At 51.5% G+C, this 21458-nt stretch overlaps 1 long non-coding RNA gene across 1 annotated transcript in view; it reads left to right on the top strand.

Annotated features, from left to right (window-relative positions):
- Positions 1-21458, top strand: part of LOC119846700 — an 81408-nt gene that overhangs the window by 9060 nt on the left and 50890 nt on the right. Inside the window, exons 2-3 of the long non-coding RNA XR_005289951.2 lie at positions 9931-9940; positions 15544-16052. This is a non-coding gene — a long non-coding RNA (uncharacterized LOC119846700). The remainder of the gene's footprint in view (positions 1-9930; positions 9941-15543; positions 16053-21458) is intronic.

Below are 21458 nucleotides of genomic sequence, written 5' to 3'. Positions count from 1 at the left end.
GGGGCTTTGGTTCTGAATTTGGGGTGACTGTTTGGGTTGCCTTTATCTAAACCAGCTCAACCCTCCTTAAGAACTAACTCCAAAGCGCCGTTCCCTCTCTGCTTGCTCTGGGCACAGCTGCTGTCTGCCCTCTCCTGGCCAGGCTGCAGTGAGGAGGCATCTCCGGGCCCTTCCCCACTCCAGACCTGTGGGCTTGGCTTTCCTTTCACCAATCAGACTTCTAGGCTTCATGGAGGGTTTTGCCATCCCCTCTCAAATGCAGATGCTGCCTTAGTGGTGTTCTCTGCTGCTAGCAGCTTTAGACTGGCGAGAGTTATAGCCTGAACCAGGAGAAGCAACACATCCGTGAGGAAGCTGCTGACACAGAGGCAGATGGGGTAATGCTTTCCCAACCAGGATCCTGCTTTTTTTCTTTTTTTCTCTTCACCCTTGACAGAGACTCATCAACTCGGGCTAATAATGAGAAAATATTGTTGCATTTGTACTGCCTGGGAACAGGGAACGTCTGGGAGGGAGCCGGCTGGAGTGGGGAAGCGAATGATTTAAGAAGCCAGGCGTGAGAAGCACAAATTACAGTGGCAGAGACCCAGAGCCATGGGCTGTGAGGGAAAAGCCAACCCTGAATTGTTCTATTCTGGTTCTCGTGCCACACCCATCACCGTGGAATCTGGACACCCGTTACAGAAAAGCAGCACGGGCTACTTAAATGAGCACTCAGCACTGGTGGGGTCTATTCTCAGCTCTGCCCTGATGTGCAGCATGGCTTCGCTTCTCCGTGCCCTAGCCTTGCCCTCTGTAAAACGGGGATCATTGAAACCTCTCTACCAAGGAGGGGACTTGCGGGGAGCAGTTAGTTAACGTTTGTGTGAGGCTAAGCTGAGCTGTTGTTGCTTTGCATATTGCAGGTGGTGGGAGCGGAGAGAAGCCAGGCAGACCTTGGCTGCGCGTTCCTCCTGGGTCCATTCACGTCCCAAGGTTCTTCAGGACGATCGTAACATGGTGTGCACTGATGTCATGCCTTCTGTCCCATGGGATTCCAAAGATAGGCTGCAATAGGTTATAAGTCACAATGGCATTTAGCTTTCTCTGTGTACATCAATATATAGGTATAAATAATCTGCCAGATATATCAGCTTCTTGCCCATTATTGAAATGCAACTACTTCTGGGCTGGAAGGGAGCAGCCATTTCCCAGCGCACAGCAATGCCGCACAGGAGTTTAGGACAGCAAAGTCAAGACAAATTCTGTACTCATTTGAAACTTCCAAGTTTTTAGCTTATCCGAATGCTGTTACTCAGGCAGGAATTTGCCTCCTGTTAAAAGTGCCATGGGGCCATTAATGATCTCAGATGGTCAAGACATCATTTTTATGTCTCTTCTGCAAGGCCTGATCGAGCAGTGCCTCCTAGCCGGGGGGAAGATGGGAAGTGGGCAGCTGCCAGTCACTCCTGTGTTCAGATAGGTGGCTCACAGGGCCTCAGCAAGAATGACTGATGGGGGTGGGGAAGAGTGCTGGTTCCCACTAACACAGGTGGGCAAACTTTTTGGCCTGAGGGCCACATCTGGGCATGGAAATTGTATGGCGGGCCATGAATGCTCATGAAATTGGGGGTTGGGGTGCGGGAGGGGGTGAGGGCTCCAGCTGGGGATGCGGGCTCTGGGGTGGGGCTGAGGACGATGGGTTTGGGGTGCAGGCGGGTGCTACGGGCTGGGACCGAGGGGTTCAGAGGGTGGGAGGGGGCTCAGGGCTGGGGCAGGGGTTGAGGTGCGAGAGAAGGTCAGGGATGCAGGCTCCGGGTGACGCTTACCTCAAATAGTTCCCAGAAGCAGTGGCAGCATGTGGAACCCCCTGGCTGCCCCTATGCGTAGGAGCCGGATGGGGGACATGCTGCTACTTCCGGGAGCCGCAGTGCGTGTGGAGCAGGGCAAGTCCAGGACCTCACTCCCTGGCAGGAGCTTGAGGGCCAGATTAAAAGGTCTCCTGCAAGATGCATCAGGATGGAAAACACCCAGCTGACGGGTGGGTTATTCCCTGTTTGGATCTCTAGAGTCTGGTGTTCGGCTCCTCAACAAACAGGGCTCTGTGCTCCTGCTTCCATCAGCTGAGAATCCTGTGCAGACATCTGCTCCACAAACATAAGTTCCCCGCACCCACATAGCTAGCACCACCCCAATGTGTGAGTGACTCTTTGCACGCCTGTCCCTTCATCTGTCCATCTCCTGGCCTTTCTCTGCTCTTCCTCCATTGCTCTATTTTCTCCATTCTCGTTCACCCTCCCCCCATCCATGCGGAGCTCTCTTTCTCATCCATATTCAGAAACACGGTGAGACCTGCCTTGATTTTATCTGCTGTAGGAATACATTGATTCGAGGGCTATAAACCATGGTGTGCAGCCAGCAAACACAAGTGCCTGTAGTACAGCATGCAGCAAAAGGGCTTCCAGGGGGATGTCCCTTCTCCATCCCTGCCAGCAACTTTGGAGCACAACCGACGCCCAGCTTGGAGCTCCTGAGAGCTAAGGCCTCAATGGCCCACGCTTTGGGAGTAAGTTTTCCCCCCTCCCCCATGTACTGCGCTCTTCCCTTGAGCTGCAGTGCATGGTGGGAATGATGGAGATCATGTGGGTGAAATTCTGGCCTGGTTCATGTCAATGGGCCCAGGATTCCACCACATGAATCCTTGCATGGATGGGGGTTGGCTCCCTTCCAGGTCCCCGCCCCAGCTCTGTCACCCTCCTACCTGTCTCACCCAGGGGAGGGGGCATGGGGAGACCCCACCTCTTCCAAAACTGGAAAAAAGGGAGAGTGGAAGGATTCAGCCCACCAGCTCCATCGAGCAGGATGTGATCCCTGGGTGCAGCATACGCTGGCTCTCCCCTGGCTAACATGGGGATGGGATGAGTTCCGATGGTGGAAAGAGATGGTTAGAATCCCACGTGCCCTAGACTTCTGTGCAAATCCCTGCTTGACTCTAAAATGCTTCTTGCTCATCGAACCCTCCGGGCTGCCGTGAGCCCAACCACAGGCCCACCCTACCTCTGTGTGGAGAGCGTGCCTTGCCGCCTTCCTCATCCTGTAGGGCTCAGATACTCCACCGCTGTCACTGGGGTGCCTTAGAGAAGATGCCCTGCATCTATCCACGGAAACAGCATGGGGAATAGCAGGGCACGTCTCCCCTCACCACAGTCCCTCCAGCGGGCATCAGCTCAGAGCAGGATGGTCCGCCTGGAGTGACAGCGATGGAGGTCAGGCTCCAGGATCCACTCTGTCCATGGCATCTCTGCTGAGCCTGTCCACAGGGTGGCTAATCGTTGCCAGCCGAGCTGGTGTGGTTTTTGTGATGCGAATGCCTGTCCACCGGGAATGCAACCGGGACCCTGTGAATAATTGCACATAAGCGTCTGGAGAGGCAGTGGGCATGGGGGCGGGGGGGTTAGATGATGGCGTGAGCGAGATATAAGGAGGAGCTAGGAGCATGGTTTGAGAGGAACGATCCACAGGATGGGGAGCAGTAGGTGTGAGTCAGTGCAGCAGAAGAGAGGGAGGTGTGATTGGAGGAGCCGGGAGAGGGGTAGGCCTGGGGCAGCTGGTATGTAGCTCGAAAGATGGTTGCATCGGTTAACATGGTCATGGGGGAGGAGAGGCGGGTATGGGGCATATATGACATGATCGAGGCTAGCCACAGGCTTGCAGAGCATGAGATGTGGTCAGGATGCTGACAATGGGGCACCTCATCTCCAGCCCCCTTGCAAAGCAAATACCACCTCTGTGAGCTCTGGCTGTGGCACAATAGCCCAATCCCTGAGCACTGAAGCAGGACCTAGGGAAGGAAGAAGATGCCTTTGGCAGGCCATGGAGAGACAGCAGCCAGGCTATGGGCCCATTCTGCGCTGGTGGGCCTGCGATACGGGTGGCGGGGAGAGGTGGATTCAAATGCAAGGCTGTTTCTGGGTGGCTGGTGGTTGGGTACCGGATTGGGCCAGTGTGGGTAATGCTAGGTTGATGGTTCCACTAGCCCAGGAGCTAGGTTGCCTCTGGGCGACAGAGACTGTTGTAAGTCTCTTGGCATGTGTAAGAACAGCTTTCCCCGCATCCCCATCAATTACACGGCAGCACCTCAGCAAGTGGCTTCATTGCCAGGGGAGAGGAGTTCCCCAGCAGCCTCACTTAAGCGGAGCGATTACTGCCTCTCCACGCTGTCCCTTCCTCCATCTGTGACTTCTTTTGTTCCCCCTCTCTCTGCCTCTCCTCCATCCCTCCATCTAATTTGTCGTCTTCTGCTTCCCTTTGTGTCTCCTCCACTTTCTCCTCTCCAAAAAGAAAAGGAGTACTTGTGGCACCTTAGAGACTAACAAATTTATTAGAGCATAAGCTTTCGTGAGCTACAGCTCACTTCATCGGATGCATTCGCTCCTCCATTCTGTCCCTTTCCTTGCTGAGATAGGAGGCTGCAGCCCACTCTTGGATCAGCCCAAGGTTGCTGGTCTAATTCCCTCCCGGTGTGGGGCTGGCTGCTTGTTTCAGAGGCAAGTGCACAATTCCTCTGACTCTCTGTTCTAATTGTGCTGACTGGAAAGGGCTGTGTCTGTCAGTGCTGCAGGGACGGGGTCACCCGGCTCTTGGCTACAGGGCAGAGCTGGCCCCTTGCTGTAGATAGCACTGACAACGTCCCATTCCTTAGACCCAGCTCCTCACTCAGCCTGGCCCTTGAGTCTGCTCCCTGAACTTTAATCCAGCCATTTAACTCATTTGCTTCTGGTCTTCAGTGCATCTGCTGTGCTGCCAGCACCCATTAGCCAAGCAGCAAGGACCTGGGGAAATCAGAACACGCTCAGCTGCGCAGCGGGGTCGTTCTCCTGGCTGATTCCAGTACTTAGAGTGCAAGCTCCTTCGGGCAGGGACCATGTTTTTTTTCTGTTTGTACAGCACCTGGCACACTGGAGTTCTAGATGCTTTTGTAATACTACTCATGATAATGCAGCCAGCCGCACAGTATGGGCCTTTCCCCTGCCGCACCTTGGATGATCAGCAGCAGCCCAGAGGAGAAGGAAAACCTGCCACAGGGAAGAGGACCTCACATCTATCCCCTGCTCTCCTGTCAGATGTCTGGGGCTTTGTCCATCTGCTTGGCTAGCAAAAAACCCAGAAAAGCCTCCTTGAGAGAGTGATGCCAGTGTCTAGCTCTGTTGGAACCCACCAGGGTGACTGACTGGACCAAACACCCCCATCTGGGTTGGCTGGAATGTCCCACGTTATACACCGAGGTGCTGAATTCACTCACTGAGCCCTCCGGATTCTCTTTGGCTCCCTGTCCCCACGTCCTGCTGCTGCACCGAGTTAATATTGATATTTTCCAGTCCTTACGTTTGCTCCAGCCTGATGGGTTTGTTAAATATCTCAGGAGCCCCTGAGCCCTCTCTCTCCCTCCTCCTTTTGTTCTCTTGATGTTGTCACTCTCCTGTCTCTTCCACCCAGTATTTGCTTTCAGGATTTATTTGATCTGTAACAATCAAAGTGGGGAAAAAATACCCAGTCCCCCCGCAGGTCCTCCACCACTCCACCCTGAGCGCAGCACTGAGGGATGCCCTGACTTCTCTGTGAGATACAAAGGCTCCAAATGCCTTATCCAAAAGGCACCTGCTTTTCTTGCAGGCTCACAATGCCCTTTGTGGCTGCCGCCTCCTACTTGTCAAGGTTTTATTTATAGTCTGTCTTGCTCTTGCTTTCTCTCCGGCACAGCTGAGCTGCTGAACTCTTAATATCTTGGAAATGCTTCTTTGTCAGTTCAGCTATGCTCAGGCATTGGAAAGGTAGCAGCTAAAAGGGGAAAAAAAATCACCTCAGGAACTGCCAAGGGTCCTCACTAGCACCGCTGATTGTTTCAGCTGTCTGCCCAATGCTCGTGGGAGCTGGCACGGGGGAGTCTCAGCCCTGCTACTTTCTCATCGCTGGTCACCTCCCTGATCCAGGGCAAGTCTGAGCTGATTCCACTAGAGCTGCATGCATCTAGGCTGAGCTCAGGAGTGGCGTCATTGGTGTCACAGGGATGGGAACTGATTCTCCTCAGGAGACTGGCTCAGATCCTCCACACTAACTAGGTGCCTAATTCCCATTGATGTCAGTGGGAGGTAGGTGCCTCGGTACCTTTGAGGATTGGGCCAGTGTGGGTGATGCTAGGTTGATGGTTCCACTGGCCCCGAGTTGGATGATGCAGAAGAGCAAGTCCACTTCTCACGTGGGAGAAGTTGAGCCCTTATGGGTTGAGGGGGGGGGAGGGAAATTGGAGCCTGAATCTCCTTCTCAGCCATTACTGTGAGTTTTCCAGGCAAAGGACAGGAGCTGGGCTGCATTGCAGAAGAGGATCCATCTCTCCCTCAGCACTGGGTGCTTCTGCCTCCTTATTACCCTCCTGTAGGTTTATACGGTGCCCCTAAAGCCCCCTGTGCAGTCAGCAGTCTCAGCGGTGAGGGCAGAGGGCAGAATCCAGCCCAAGCCTCCCACAGTGGAGATGCGAGGCAGTACAGGCTGTACTGTTTGGCTGGCCAGTCAGAGAGAACCTCTGGGTCTGGCTGTGTCCAGCAGCCTCATTAAAAAATGTATTAGCTGATCCCCCTCTTCTCTAGCCCAAGCGTGAGTGCAGGGTCTGGATGGCCTACCCTGAGGCTGGTATGTAACTCCCCATGCTTCCTCCCATGAAATTGATTCCTCAGAGGTGCTACTCATTCCTCCTGCCTGGAGAGGACTGAATGTTCCTTCCCCAATAAATCTGGGCTAGTCCATCCCTTGCTGGTGGAAGGGAGGAGCCACTGGAGGGAAACAGCAATAGGTGCGCAAGGCTTGCCCTTGCCAAACCAGAAGGAGGTGAGGCTGGGGCAGGGGAGAAAGGGAAAGCGGGGGGCAGGGAATCTGACAGGGACTTTGTGGAAGGAGCAAATCAGAGCTATAGCAGCAGAAGGGGTGAAATATGCAAGCGGGGGAATGGGATGAACTGAATGGCAGAAGGGAATGGGATACAATTGCACCTGGAGAAATGACCCCCTCTAGGCAGTGTGGTGAGTAAATCGGTTAGAATTGAATAACATCACCTAGTTCTTATCCATAGATCTCAAAGCACTTCACAAAGGAGGCCAGTATAATTATCCCCATGTTACAGATGGGAAAGCTGAGACACAGGCAAGTGAAAGACTTTCCCAAGGTCACCTAGCGAACCAGTGGCAGAGCCAGGAATTGAATCCAACGCTCCAGGGTCCCAGTTCAGTGATCTATCCAGTAGGCCACACTGCCTCCCTTTGGTACAAATGCTTTGTGGTCCTGAGCACTAATGGCTCATGGGAATATGTGTGTTGAGCATTAATTCCCCCTTTTCCGGAAGACGTGATAGCTAGCAGCTGCAGGAGCACCACTTTGGGATCGACATAGACACTCAGCCACTGTGTCTCAGAAAACATGGAAGGCTTGGACACTGCAGCTCAACTGACTTTCCTTGGCTTCCTTTCAAGCATATTAATGACTTCTTTAGGCTCTGTCATAGAAATTCCTGTGTGCCTATTGCCCACCTAGTATTTAAGAAGCCTCAGTATTCACTGTTGCCTAGGTCCCTTGGTATTTCTCACCTTGCTGGTCGGTTTCCTTGTGCTGCAGTGAAGTCAAAGCTGAACAAAACTATATCTGGGCTGGCCCTAATCTTCACACACAGCCGGCGGCCACAGGCTGAAGCTGGGATCTCAGTTTGTTTGTAATCTTTAAAGGTGTAAGTCAGCCCTGTGGAAAGAGCCAGCACAAAAGCCAGGCCCTACTCAAGTCCTATTTCAACCCGATTGTCAGGATTGAAGTGAGTATAGGCCATGTTCTGGTCCCACTGCAGGGGGGCATTTCACCCCATAAGGGAATGGCACAGTGCGAGAGGATGAGGGCTTGACAGCCCTGCAGGCTGAAGCCCTCTGTTTTCCCACAGAAGAGGGACAGTAGGAGCAGTGGCCATACAAGCACCCCACTGTCCCCTTTGCCCCATCTACTCTACTAGTGCACCCCACCCTTGACCTAGAAAGACCACCTTTAAGGTGGAGAGGGGCGATCAGACTGTGCTTCAATGTTATGATGACTGGTGCTACAATACAGAAATACAGTTATACCTTAGAGAGAAGGATGGATAGCTAGGTGGACAGCTGTCATGCATGCTGGTTGGCAGGTAGATAGAGTGATGGCATGCATGGTGAAAGGTAGGTAGATAGACAGCTGGCATGCATGGAGATTGGTTGGTTGATAGGCAGATAGCTGGCATGCAGGGTGAAAGGTCATCAGTCATTCCTTGGTCTCCAACTGGCACTAACCCCGGTGAAGCCAATCAATACCGGTTGGTTGTGTGATGTCATCTGTCCATGGGGAATTTGACTGAGCCTCCCCCACCCCCCCGCCCCGCAAGCTCATGGGCCTAAACAGCCCTCAGGCGGTGCTGGATTTCAGTCACTCTCCTCCTGGGTTCTGAGCTGTGTCACAGGACGGCTGGGAGTGACACTCCACGGTGAGGTAGTTTGTGAGAAATAAATGGCCTAGATTGTTTTACCCTTTGGAGCCCCATTAACCAATGTGGTAGGTTAAGCACATGGAGGTGCTGCAGCTCCTTTGTGACTTTTTCCCCCCATCTAGTGCACCCAGAGCAGGAAAACAACCTGAACTTACAGCTGCTTGGCTTGCTTGCCCCAGGGCTCCAGTGCTGAGAGAGGTCACTGGAGGAGGCATTGAACTGTCCCCCCTCTTGTCGTCTCCAGCCTGCCAGCAGATCTGCCTGTGAATTTAGACTGGAGACAGGAGACCTGAGCCAAGGAAACGAATGTCCCAGGATTGAGTAGCAGAGTATAGGGCTATTGGTGGAGCAATGTGTGGGGAGCCCAGGGATCAGCGTGGGGACTATGGTGTCTTTCAGCTCACAGTCCAGGGACTGCAGTCCTCTTGGAGCAGGTGTCCCTTCATGGCAGGGTTGGTGGAGTGTGCATGCAGAGCAAACAACAAGGCATGGCCAGTATTTCCCAAAGGGGACCACTGATGGTGGGGTGTGTGTGTGGGGGGGGGAGTGCAGTTTTGAGAGCCCAAATTGAAGCACCTCAAAGGATTTTCAGAAACAGCTGAGCTCCTGTTGGCTTTCATTAGTGTTGTGGGCAATCAGGCCCTGTGGAGGTGTCCCAAGTTGCCCCCCCTCCCCAAACGAAGATGCCCAAATCAATGAAAAATCGAGGATAAGGACTAAGAGGGGAGCACCCTCCCTGTTCCTTTGTTGCAGCGGGAGTCGAGAGGACACAGCATCTCACGGCCCCATTTTGACGTAGGTGGGGGTGGCTGCTGTGGTACAGGTTTGGGGCTGAGGGGGAGAGAGATGACCGGCCATTGTCTCCTCCCCTTTCTGTGCTGCCAGGCTGAATTCCCGCCCCAGCTGGTCCAATCACAACAATGTCCTCCTCTCGCCGGAGCCTAGGGGAGGGAAATTAATAAAAATAACCACCAAAAAATAAACACGATCACCCGGCGAGAGGCTGCCATCTGCTGTGTGGGCGTGGGAGCACGAGACGCGCTGCTGGCGCCCGGCGAGGCAGCTTGGCTAGTGGCGATGCCAAGTGACTTAGTGTAAGGGCAGGGATACACCACGTTCCCCTGGGATTCCTCAGCTCCCTTCAGTTCCCGTTCCTTCACTGTCCCACTGCAGCGTGATGGGGCCGAAATATGGCGCTGCACCCTTCCCTCCTCTCTCCCCATAGGACTCTGGGGGTGGTGGTTGCTGGGCAGCAGGGGGCCGTGTTGCAGACTGCTGAGGGGTCAACAGGTAGGACGGTAGGTATGGACAGGCAGCCCAGATGGGGTGAGCTCTGACTGTGCTGAGGGAGAAATGAAGAAGTGAGCACATGCAGCTCCAAGTGGAGTCAAGAGGAGCTTCAGGAGTTTCAGATCTGTGCCTGTCTCAGTACCCTGCCCATGGCTCCCTGTCCCTTGCCGTCCCCTGCCATGTATTTCATTTACTCTCCCCCTCTCTCTGTCACTTGCGCACACTTTGATCCAGCAAAGATCTTCCTTTTCCTCCTCAAAACACAAAGCAAACCCCAGGATGTCCCTGTCCAGGCAGCTCTGGTGCCCATCGCAAATACCCAGCCTCCCCTGCTTCTCCGCCAGCTGGCTCACAGGGAATACATTCTGGCTGGTGTCAACCCCTTCACTCCTCAATTAGTTGCTTTAAAAAAAAAGTGTTTTGAATATTTTCGAAGGAATGGTGTTTCCATGGTACCCAGTCAGGAGGTGTGTTTCTGTAGGTTTGCTGCTTCACAGGGATCAGTGAGCACCAGAGATTGGCCTGAATTGACTCTCTCCCTGCTCTACCACTCACTGACACACACACGAATGCACACAGGTGTTCACATGCACACCTGCAGAGACACACGCAAGCAATCACACACACGTGTGCATGCATGCTCATATACACATATGTACTAATACACAAACGTGTACATACTTGCACACTCATGGCCACTCATGCTCTGTCCCCCACCTCTTGACAAAAAAAGTTCCCTTTAATAATTCAATGGTGGTGGTGGTGGTGTAATTGATCCTCATTTAATTAAGAACCTAGGAGAAGGGGAATTTGACAGTCTTGCTCTTGTCCAAGGAGGAATAAAGCAATGGGTACAGGAGCAGCAAATGAGTGCATCCCAGCGATTATGGCACAGAGCCACAGGATGCTGGTGAAAGGTGCCCACCCAGCACTCAGGAAGGACCAGGAGTTTGCCAGCCCGGTGGCTCAGTGGCAATCGTGCTGGACACCCAGTCTGAGAAGCAGCCAAGGTCTGTTATAACTGGACACTTCTCCATGAGAGTCAAGGAAGTTGCACCTGCTTTTGCCCCTAGTGACTTTGGCCTATAATGATTGCAATTTGAGAACCTCTAGCCTAGTGATTAGAGCTGGGTGGCAGGACTCCTGGGCTCTGTTCCTGACTCTGCCACTGGCTCACTGTGTGCCCTTGAGTAAGTCACTTCACCTAGTGCTTACAGCACTGGATTAGGACTCAGGAGATCTGGATTCAGTTCCTGAGATCTACTGCAGGGTGAACACGGTCAAGTCCCTTCCCTGCCCAGTGCCTCAGTTTCCCCATCTGTAAAATGGAGGTGATTCTTTCCTCCTTTGCAAAATGCGGTGAGATCTATGAATGAAAATTTGTTATGTATGAGCTAAGGGTTATTACAAGGGGCTGGGAATATTAGGCTGACCTATGCTTGGGGTCCTATTGTGCTCTGGTCCCCTCTCCCACCTTAATGCTTCCACTGCTCAGGGCAGGATTTTGTCCTCAACCTCGAAAGATGCTGCTGCTTCTTGGCCCCTCCCAGTGGAAATTCCCTGTTCGTTCTGTGAGCAGAGTGGAGGGGCTTCTACTGGAGTTCAAAAACCAGATTTGCAGGGAACAGGACCCTCCTTTCATGCACACACTATCCGCCCCAGCAGCAGTGTTCTCCAAAGGGAAGAAAATCTGTGGCCTACTCAGCTGGGCCGTAGAGTTGGCAGCACCATGCAAAGCTCCAAGGAGGGGACAGGTAAAGGAGTTTATTCCCCTTGGCCAGGAGCAGAAGGGGCAGCTACTCCAGGGACACCTTGCTTGCTGTGCAGAAGTGCTGGCACAGAGCGAGCGATGCATCATCTGGAATCTCGCCCTCCATGACCGTTGTCCTTCTTAACCCCGAGAGTCAGAGCCAGCGTGAGCCTGACCTCAAAGGCATCGCGTTCTCCTGCAGAAGGCAGTGCCAGCAACCCCTCTCCACTGAGGGAAACAAAAGCTCTGCTACTCACTGCTGGAGGGGAACAGAACAGCATGTCACTCAATGGCCTCAGCAAGAGGTGTCTGTTCTTCTCTGTGCATCAACATGAGGAAATGAGATTTTTTGATTGCTGACAGCCCACTTACCCCATCCTTCTTCTCCCCTCCCCTCCCTGAGCCCCGGTACATGTGACAAAGAGCTCTGCTGCTCTGAGCAGATGGGGAGAAAGGAGGCTGAGCTGAGTGATGAGTGTTCCCGAGCCCACGGGCAAGGTAAGGTGGCCCTGAGTCACAGCGCTGGGATGGTGCAAACACCTGGCTCACGGGAAGAGGGCAGGGCTGTGGGAAGGGGGGGGGACGAGTGCGTCAGAAAGAGAACTGCAGATGGGGGTGGGAGGAGCGAGGGATGGACAATAGGAGAGAGGATTTGTACACACTCACTAGAGGCGCTAATTGGAGGTGATTAAGCTGAGGAGGAGATTCTGTAGTCAGCACTGACACACATGTAAGGCAGTGCCATGTCCTTGCAATGTGGCTCTGGCTCATTCTCACGTCACCCTGATCTGCTCCTCTGCAAAACTTTCTCTGCTGTGGGCTGAGTTCTAGGGAGAAATGATGCATATGGGTGGGGAGGTGGCGGGGGGGAGAAGAAGGCAGGACACAGCACTGGGCACTGCGATGCATGGCACAGGCCTCCTGCACTTCAGCATGTGTTAAACTTTAAGCCCTATTGACTTCAATGGGATGGGAGAACCTGCTTAACTTTCAGCCTGCACAGAAGTGCTTTGCTGGGTAGGGATGGACTCAAACACATTTCAGTGGTTTGCTGAATTAGGGCCCCTGAGGAAAGGGAGAGGGCGGGTAGGGTGACCAGATGTCCTGATTTTATAGGGACAGTCCCAATTTTGGGGTCTTTTTCTTATTTAGGCTCCTATTACCCCCCACCCCCATCCTGATTTTTCACATTTCCTGTCTGGTCACCCTAAGGGTGGGGTCCACAGGGCCTGCCTGGGACATGAATTTGTCTCAGAGCCTCACATAGTAAGCTGACTGGGGATCCTGGTTTACTGACCCCAGGAGGATGCAGGGCTCTGGGGCTGGAATTTGGCAGTGCAGGGAGGGAAGAGAGCTACTTGTGGCCTGATGCTTAGGCCACCAAGCCATCCCCTCTTGGGAATGAGCCGTCCCCTGAAGCTCTGCAGGTTTGGATGCACTTCTCTGCCTCTCTCCTCTTCTGTGGGCTTCCTCTCTTCCTCACTTGGTTTCCCAGCTGAATTTGGCTGCACTGTGGCTGCAGTCTTGATTGTTCCAAGCGCCTCTCTCTCCAGTCCCTGCACCTGCCTCCCGGGGCCCCTCGGAGGCCAGAGACATGTTGTGTTGGAGGTGACTCTACGGCAGCAGCAGCACCAGGAGCCTCTGAATCTGCCTGGCTCTGCTCAGTCGTCAGCTCGGCAAGCTCCAGGTGCTGGGAGCTGTCAGGTGGAACTAATGCGGGGGCTCCGAGGCCAAGGCCAGGGACGCGGGGAGGAGATCCCCATCAAAGCCAACATGGAACGTGCCTGCCAGCCAGCGGGAGCCCAGAGAGCCGGAATGTGGGCCCGACGGCTGACTCTGCAGCCTGGGAGGCTGTCCCAGAGCACGCATGATTGGAGAGAGGACTCCTGAGCACAGGAGGAGGTGGTGTGAACAATAACACTGCACCAGCCTGAGCCCCTGGGGTTAAAGCCACAGTGACACTGGGGTTAAGTATTCAGATTAAGCGCTAAGCAGTGAACTGAAACCAATGTAGTTAATCTGGTGCAACCCCTGCCCCCCATGTGGACGCTCTGGTTTCAGTATAAGAGGGGTTTATCTCAGTTAAGCTTGAATCAGTTGGGAACCAGAATCAGAGTGTCCTCACCGGGCTTTGCATTGGATTAACCTCACTGTTTGCGGAGTGGATTCAAGTTAAGCCAGTGCAAGGTTCCCACATTGACAAGGCCCATCGTTCTCCTGCTTCCCGAGGGCACTGTGCCGGGACTCAGCCGCGGCTCCCTTCTGCTGACCACTGGGCCCAACCCGAGCACCGGGTGGGGACCTAGACACCTCCCTGTCAAGACTCCATCCTCTGATCAGAAGAAGCATTAGGCTGCATGGTACTTATCAGAGAGTAAATGGCAGTTTTCCTTTTATAATCACCTGGGGCAGGGAGACCACTGGACTCCTGCGGCCATTAAAATGCAGTAAAACAGAAGCACTTAGGTGACACCATACTACCTAAGGATTATTTTAAGGAGGAAGAATGTAGGACACCTCCATAGTCCCTCAGATTTTTAAAGCCCAACTTTGCTGGCCTGCTGGGATTCTCTGAGTCAACAGTTCCCCTCCCCTGCTCTGGGTTTAAAGGTTTCTTCAACAAACTCCTTGTGAGCCTAATACATGGAGGTGAATCAACATATAGATTGAAGAGCTAATAGAACAGAGCTAGAGATGATGGGAACAGCTTCCAGAGTGAAACCTGCTTATGAATGGAGTGAAACGATGAGCAGACAGTCAAACTGGGGAAGGGAAGCTGGCCCTTGAAAGGGGAAGTCTCTCCTTTGTTACTAAGGAGGACCTACAGGGAGATGGTGCTCAGTGTGTAGAGTATGAATGGCGAAGGCATTTCCAGGGTTGCCACTGTCCTGGCTGGAGGGAGCTGTGGTAGGAGGGGGAACATGGCAGAGGGATCCAGGAGGGGCCAAAACTCATTTATTCTTCTAAGCGTTTGCTCTTCTACCAGTTTGTCACACTATGTCTTTTATCAGCTGGGGAGTGTTGGTGAAAAATGAGGTGGACCCATGTGTGGCTGTTTATCCACAGAGCAGGAGTAAACTCTCCCCGCTACCCCACAACTAACACACTCCACCCCCTGACCCAAAGGGCCATTGTTCCTCATGGTGGCTGGCCAGGCCTTGGCCTCAGCTGAGTCTGAAACCAAGGAGGCTGTTTGGGATGGTGGTTTCCATGCTGGGGATACTCATCCACCAGGAACAGGACAGAGACCCCACAGCTCATTTCACATAAGCCACTGGCCAGCTGTCAAGTGGCTGGAGCTGGTTTAGACTCAAACTGGTGGCCTAGAGGCCAGGCTCTGTCCCTTATCCCCAGTTATTTTTCTAAGGAGGCCTCCCTGAACAAAGAGCTGCTGCTCAAAGGGGATGCAGAGATTACTGTCAGGGATGTATTCTGATGACGTAGGGGCTGCCTGTGAGTCAAGTCTGTTGCTCAGACTTGCCATCCATGTGAACCTTGTTACTAAGTAACAAGGTAATGGGACATCACACTATGAAGTTGCAACACCATCTCATTGTAACACTGTAAGGTTATGCTCCAAATAAACACAGACTTCCTCCATTGTTCCAGGGCCCATGGGGCACAAGAGATACTTCAACACAGAGGGACCTGTAAGGTGGTGGCACCAAAGAAGTGCCAGGAGTAATTGATATCATCCCAACAACACAGGGCCAAACTCCCTGCTGCAGTGACTCCATGAGCTTCAGGGGTGTTGTCCCGCAAGAGGATATAGCCCCAGATTTTTATTGTGGAAACAAGACATCAAAGGGGACAATGTGATGGGGTGTTTGGAGGGTTTAATGGAGGCCAGCTGGCCCAATTATTCTAGTAGGCTGAAGGCTGAGAGGAAAGCCCTAATTAGGGGAAGCTCCCCTGTGTGGGAACAGGCAGGGCTTCTATAAAGCCAGGAAGTGGCGCACAGCCAAGGGGCTGTAGGGAGGTAAACTGCAGCCATTTCTTGGGGAAAGGGAGGGGTGTTTGGGGGCTGTAGTGCTAAGTAGCCCCAGTTACTCATGGGGAGGAGGAAATAGAGTGGTTGGCAAACCCTAGAGAGGAGGAAGTGCTGGGGAGTAGGCAACAAGTTTGGGGACTGAGTAGACAACTGCATGTTATAGGGTCCCTGGGTTAGAACCTGGCATAGAAAGCAGGTCTGGGTTTCTCTCCTTGCCACTGGGGAAGTGATACTGGTGGGGCAGTGAACTGGAAGCCTGTCTGGGTTGTTGTGGGAGTAACAGAGACTGTGAAGGACTATACCTGGGCTGGGAGGGGGCACCCTGAGTGACCTGGCCAGAGGACTGAGATCTTAGGAGGCTGCTGTGGTTCCTGGAGTGAGAGAAAGGCAGACGACCAGTGACAGAAGGATGGCGTGACAGCGTGCCCACTGCGGAACAGGGCGTTGACCTCGAAAGCTAATCACCAGAGCGATCATGAGACCGCATCAGACAAGCGGTAAGTGGATCACTGTGTCACAGAAACAGAGAGGCAGACTTGCCTCATAAAGCAAGCCCTATACCAGTGGTGTTCAACCAGAGTACCCTGGGGATACACAGAGGCCTTCCAGGGGGTGTGTTAACTCCTCTAGATATTTGCCTAGTTTTACAACAGGCTACATAGAAAGCAGTAACCAAGTTGTAGCAAACTTAACAAGTCATACAGACCATGACTTGTTTATATGGCTCTATCCTTTACACAGAAATGCAAGAATTTATATTCCAATTGATTTATTTTCTTTTTATATGGTAAAAATGAGAAAATCGGCAATTTTTCAGTAATAGTGTGCTGTGACACTTCTGTATTATGTCTGATTTTTGTAAGCAAGCAGTTTTTAAGTGAGGTCAAATCTAGGGGTATGCAAGACAAATCAGACTCCTGAAAGGGGTACAGTTGTCTGGGAAGGTTGAGAGCCACTGCTGGGGGACACTTCCTATGCAGAGCACTGGCCTTCACACATGTAGGAACTCAATCCCCTAGCTGTTTCCTCTTTGCCTGCCTCCCCTATCCTCAGCTCTGACTTCACTTTCTTGTAGGAACCCCTCCCAATATGCTCTTGTGCTGGTTGGCCCTTTAAATGGGAGAAGGATAGCAACAGCCACCCTAAGTGAGTGTCTTGCATCTGATTGCTGTGGGTTGCATCTTTCCTGCCCATTTAGCTTGTGAGTATTTTTTTACTCCATATAGTTCTCTCTGTCTAGGGTTTACATGCCTGGGCTGTGATCCTGCTGAATCTCATGTGCTAAGTAAGGTTGTATCTAGCCAGCCCTTGCCGTGGAGACAGGCAATAAATGTGCAGGAGGTGGTTTAGGCAGGCTCTCTCAGAACTGACTCTGTCTGTATGGTGCTCTCTAAATGTATTCGCAAAAAGAAAAGGAGTACTTGTGGCACCTTAGAGACTAACAAATTTATTAGAGCATAAGCTTTCGTGAGCTACAGTTCACTTCATCGGATGCATTTGGTGGAAAAAACAGAGGGGAGATTTATATACACACGCACAGAGAACATGAAACAATGGGTTTATCATACACACTGTAAGGAGAGTGATCACTTAAGATAAGCCATCACCAGCAGCGGGGAGGGGGGAGGAGGAAAACCTTTCATGGTGACAAGCAAGGTAGGCTAATTCCAGCAGTTAACAAGAATATCAGAGGAACAGTGGGGGGGGGGGAGAAATACCATGGGGAAATAGTTTTACTTTGTGTAATGACTCATCCATTCCCAGACAAAGTAAAACTATTTCCCTATGATGACAGGTTTCAGAGTAGCAGCCGTGTTAGTCTGTATTTGCAAAAAGAAAAGGAGTACTTGTTGCACCTTAGAGACTAACAAATTTAAGCTTATGCTCTAATAAATTTGTTAGTCTCTAAGGTGCCACAAGTACTCCTTTTCTATTTCCCCATGGTTTTTCCCCCCCCCCCCCCGTTCCTCTGATATTCTTGTTAACTGCTGGAATTAGCCTACCTTGCTTGTCACCATGAAAGGTTTTCCTCCTTTCCCCCCCCTGCTGCTGGTGATGGCTTATCTTAAGTGATCACTCTCCTTACAGTGTGTATGATAAACCCATTGTTTCATGTTCTCTGTGTGTGTGTGTGTGTGTGTGTGTGTGTGTGTGTGTGTGTGTATAAATCTCTCCTCTGTTTTTTCCACCAAATGCATCCGATGAAGTGAGCTGCAGCTCACGAAAGCTTATGCTCCAATAAATTTGTTAGTCTCTAAGGTGCCACAAGTCCTGGTAAAGGCTCCCTCAGCTCTCGTTTACTTCAGAGCTGCTTTCTGATCCAGCCATATAACCTGGGTCTGGATTGGGGTAGCTAGCACCCCAAAGCTTGGCAGCATTTGGCTTTATCTCTAACTCTGGCTCCAAAGTAAAATTACTAAGGGGACATTTACCATGCTGCTATAGTGAACAGCTGGTTCTCCATGGGCTTCGCATTGGCTCTTCACGGGGGTTATGGCCAATGGACTCTGCCTCAGCCTTTCAGGGTGTCGGAGATGGTTCCTATGCAATGGTGCTGAGTCACGCTATGGTATTCAGATGTGGCTCTAGATTGGAGCTTTCCCAAAGGCTGAGGAATTCTGGGCTGGCATGTCAGTTCTGGCTAATCTTTGACATTTATATATTCATGCCCCATGATCTGTAGCTCTCTAATGATTTACAAACATTAATGAAAAGCCATAGCAGCCTCTTCCGAGAAGATAGGGAAGTCTGATCTTCCCCCCCCCCCCCATTTTACAGGCAGGACAACTGAGGCAATGGACAGGAAAAGTGAATGGCCTAAAGCCGATGTGACTTGTGGGGGTTCCTCCAGACCTGTGGGGCTCACTGCCTGCCCTGTAAGCCTGGGTGCCTCTGTGATGTGCAGCTTTGGCTCAGAGGCCTGACCCAGCAGTCTGCTCCCAGCACAGTGGTCTCACCCTGGCTTCCATCAATCCAGTTACTTCTTGCAAGGTGTCCCCAGCAACGCTTCCAGTCCAGAATCTCTCCAAAACTCTCTCCCCTGCACTGTGCAGTCCATCTTACTGCACATTCAGTTTGCTGCCTCCGAAGAGCCAGTGAACCCAACATCTTATTAGCTCAGCTGGAGTGAAACACCTCACCTTAATACACAGCACTGAGACGGTTGGTAGGAAAAATAGGAAGGTTATTAACCAAGACCTGTAGATTAAAGTAGTTTCAAGCAAGAGTGAAGGATAGGAAAGGGTTACCAGCAAAACACAAAGAACAGGGTTTAGTGTCTAAAAGCAAATTCTAGCAAGATGCACCTTTCCTACCATAGTTTTACACTGTCAGCATTCTCCAGCCTGTTTAGCAAGATGACTTATCTTTCACTGATCTAAAGGGCTGATAAATCCCCCAACATTTACCTTTGTCTTCAAATTCAGCAAGCCCTCCTGGAGGACGGGGTGTGGGTGTGTGTGTGGGGGGGGAGTCAGCCAATGCCATGTTAACTTTGCAGTCTTCTGTGATTCACAATGCGCATGATTTTCCTGCAACTTTGGATGCAAATGAATAGCTCACTGTCCCTGTTCTTGGTTGCAATTGAGCCTGAGGTGTTGGCCTCTATCTGGAAGGAAAAAACCTGTTTTGCCTCCTTTGTTTACAGGCTCCAAAACCTAACACCAGAGCAGTCCATAATTTCGCATACAGCATCCTGATGCATTTCAGTGATATTAATGGCTTGTAATAGATCATTTGGAAACCACTACCACACTAGTCTCCATTCCACAGCATATATTACAAGACACCTTTCAAATGAATATCATGACAACAGTGCATGAGGGGTATTGAGCTGGCCAGCTGAGCTTTACTGTTACGTAGCAGGGAGCCTTTTGCCACCTGGCACTGGGGAGCTGGCAGGATCACAGCCAAACAGTGAGCTATTGGCAGGGACAGGAATAAAACCCAGAAGTCCTGACTATAGTTCTCGTGGTGACCACTAGGCAGTCTTCCCTCCTAGCATTAGGAGTGAATTCAGGAGGCCTGACTCCTCACCTATTATCACTAGACTATACTCGCTCCTGCAACCAGCTGTAGAACCCAGGAATTCTGACTCCGAATTCCTTGTTTGCCTGTAACACTTAACAGTCCCCTCCCACACAATCCCCTCCCCTGCCACCAGAGCAATTAAAAAACAAATTATCCATAAAAATACAATGGACCATGTAATGCTGAACTTTTACCAATAAGCATGTTGCGGACTGGCACAAGCAGACGAACCTCATCCATTCTCTAAGCCAATCGGAGTGGAGGGTGAGGTATCCTTTTAAATGGTTGCCTAAGCAACTGTCACTCTTGAGGCAGCATCCATCACGCTGAGCATCTCTGAGCCATAGTGCGTATATGAGCCATTATCATTCCTTCAGTATAGCGAAGCTGCAGTAGGCAGCATTCATTTAGGTGCCTTTAGGGATAAATGTGACTTGCATCACCTTGCAATTTATCTAGCAGTGGGCATAAATACCCCATGGCATAAGTATAATCGCACTGACATAATCTCCTCACCTAGCAGAGCTAGCAGTGAAACAAATGACCCATTCAGAGACCCATGTCCAAGGAAGATTTCAGTGGAAAACAAATTAGTTTTAGAAACCAATGAGTTCTGCTAATTGAGTTTATCCTTCTAAATGAATAAAGTGTGATCTTGTTTTACTGTGAATGCATGTGTGAATTTAGTTCGGGTCTATTTAAATTCTGGGGTGATAGGCAGACCAAAGCAATGGAAGACCCCAGCCCCTCAAATGAGGGAGGGACCCCAGAAGGTAGAGCTTAGCTGATTATAGGGGTTGAAGAATGTAAAAAAGCAGATTGCAGGTGACACCAAGCACAGAACCCCAGACAGCGTCCACCCTCCTAGGAAGGAGTTCAGGGAGTCAGTGAAAGCCCCCCAGATGAATTCTGTCAGGATGAAAAGAACTGCCCAAAGGAAAAAAACTGCCCAGTTGAACTTGCTGCTTCCATCCCCCTGTCCAGCTTCTTCCTCCTGGACTTATGGTCTATTTGAACTCCTGGAAGGGTGGGCAGAGGCCCACCAGGTTAAAAAGTCCACCTCAAATAGGGGAGGGGCCACAGAGCCAGGAATCCTCTATGCCTAGAGGATAACAAGTGCTAAGACAAGTGGGAGTGTGGTTGAAGGTGTAAAACAAGGGAGCTGAATGCGGGCACCAAGCAGAGAATCCAGACAATGCCCATAACTCTGTGAAGGCATCCCAGGAGTCAATGGATGTTGCTCAGAGATAGGGGCAATGTCCAGAGAATGGAAATAGGTCCCCCAGTCATACAGCTCGTCCCTGCTAAGTTTTGTCTTCCTGGGCTGATGGATGGACTGCTATGGAGACTGAAATCCTCTGTCTATCCACAGAGCATAGCTGCAATGCAGGCATCAGCTGGATGAGCTTCCCTCCCCACAGCTGTCCCCTGCCAATGTGCTTCCTTTTTTCCTGGAGGGACTGTTCCCAAGTATCCTGCACCACCACTTGTTCAGACCATGGCTTCTGAGTGTGCCACAAGGTCACCAGTGAGTGCATAGTATAGTGACGCCTGACCATGGCACATGCCAGGAAGAGCTGGGCTTTGAGCACTGAACTCATTCCCACAGTTCACTGAAAAAAAGAGTTGTGCCAATTTTTGGTTACTAAGCACGTGCTCAGCAGCTTGGTAGTGAAAGGTTCTACTGCCTGCTACGTCATCCTTTGGGCTAAGCAACCCCACTGGGTTATTCTCTCAAGTGCTACTTCCAAGTGCCCATGAGGCTGTACCCTTCTGGAACAAAACATGGGACTTGTCTACACGGGGATGCTCGGGAAAGCTAATCCAGATTAACCAAAACTGTGAATTTAAAGCAAGTTAGTTAAGCTTCATTA

Source organism: Dermochelys coriacea, chromosome 22, assembly GCF_009764565.3.
Source record: "Dermochelys coriacea isolate rDerCor1 chromosome 22, rDerCor1.pri.v4, whole genome shotgun sequence".
NCBI lineage: Eukaryota > Metazoa > Chordata > Testudines > Dermochelyidae > Dermochelys > Dermochelys coriacea.
The sequence above is the reverse complement of the archived record's forward strand: the minus strand, read 5'-3'. Positions and strand labels throughout refer to the sequence as shown.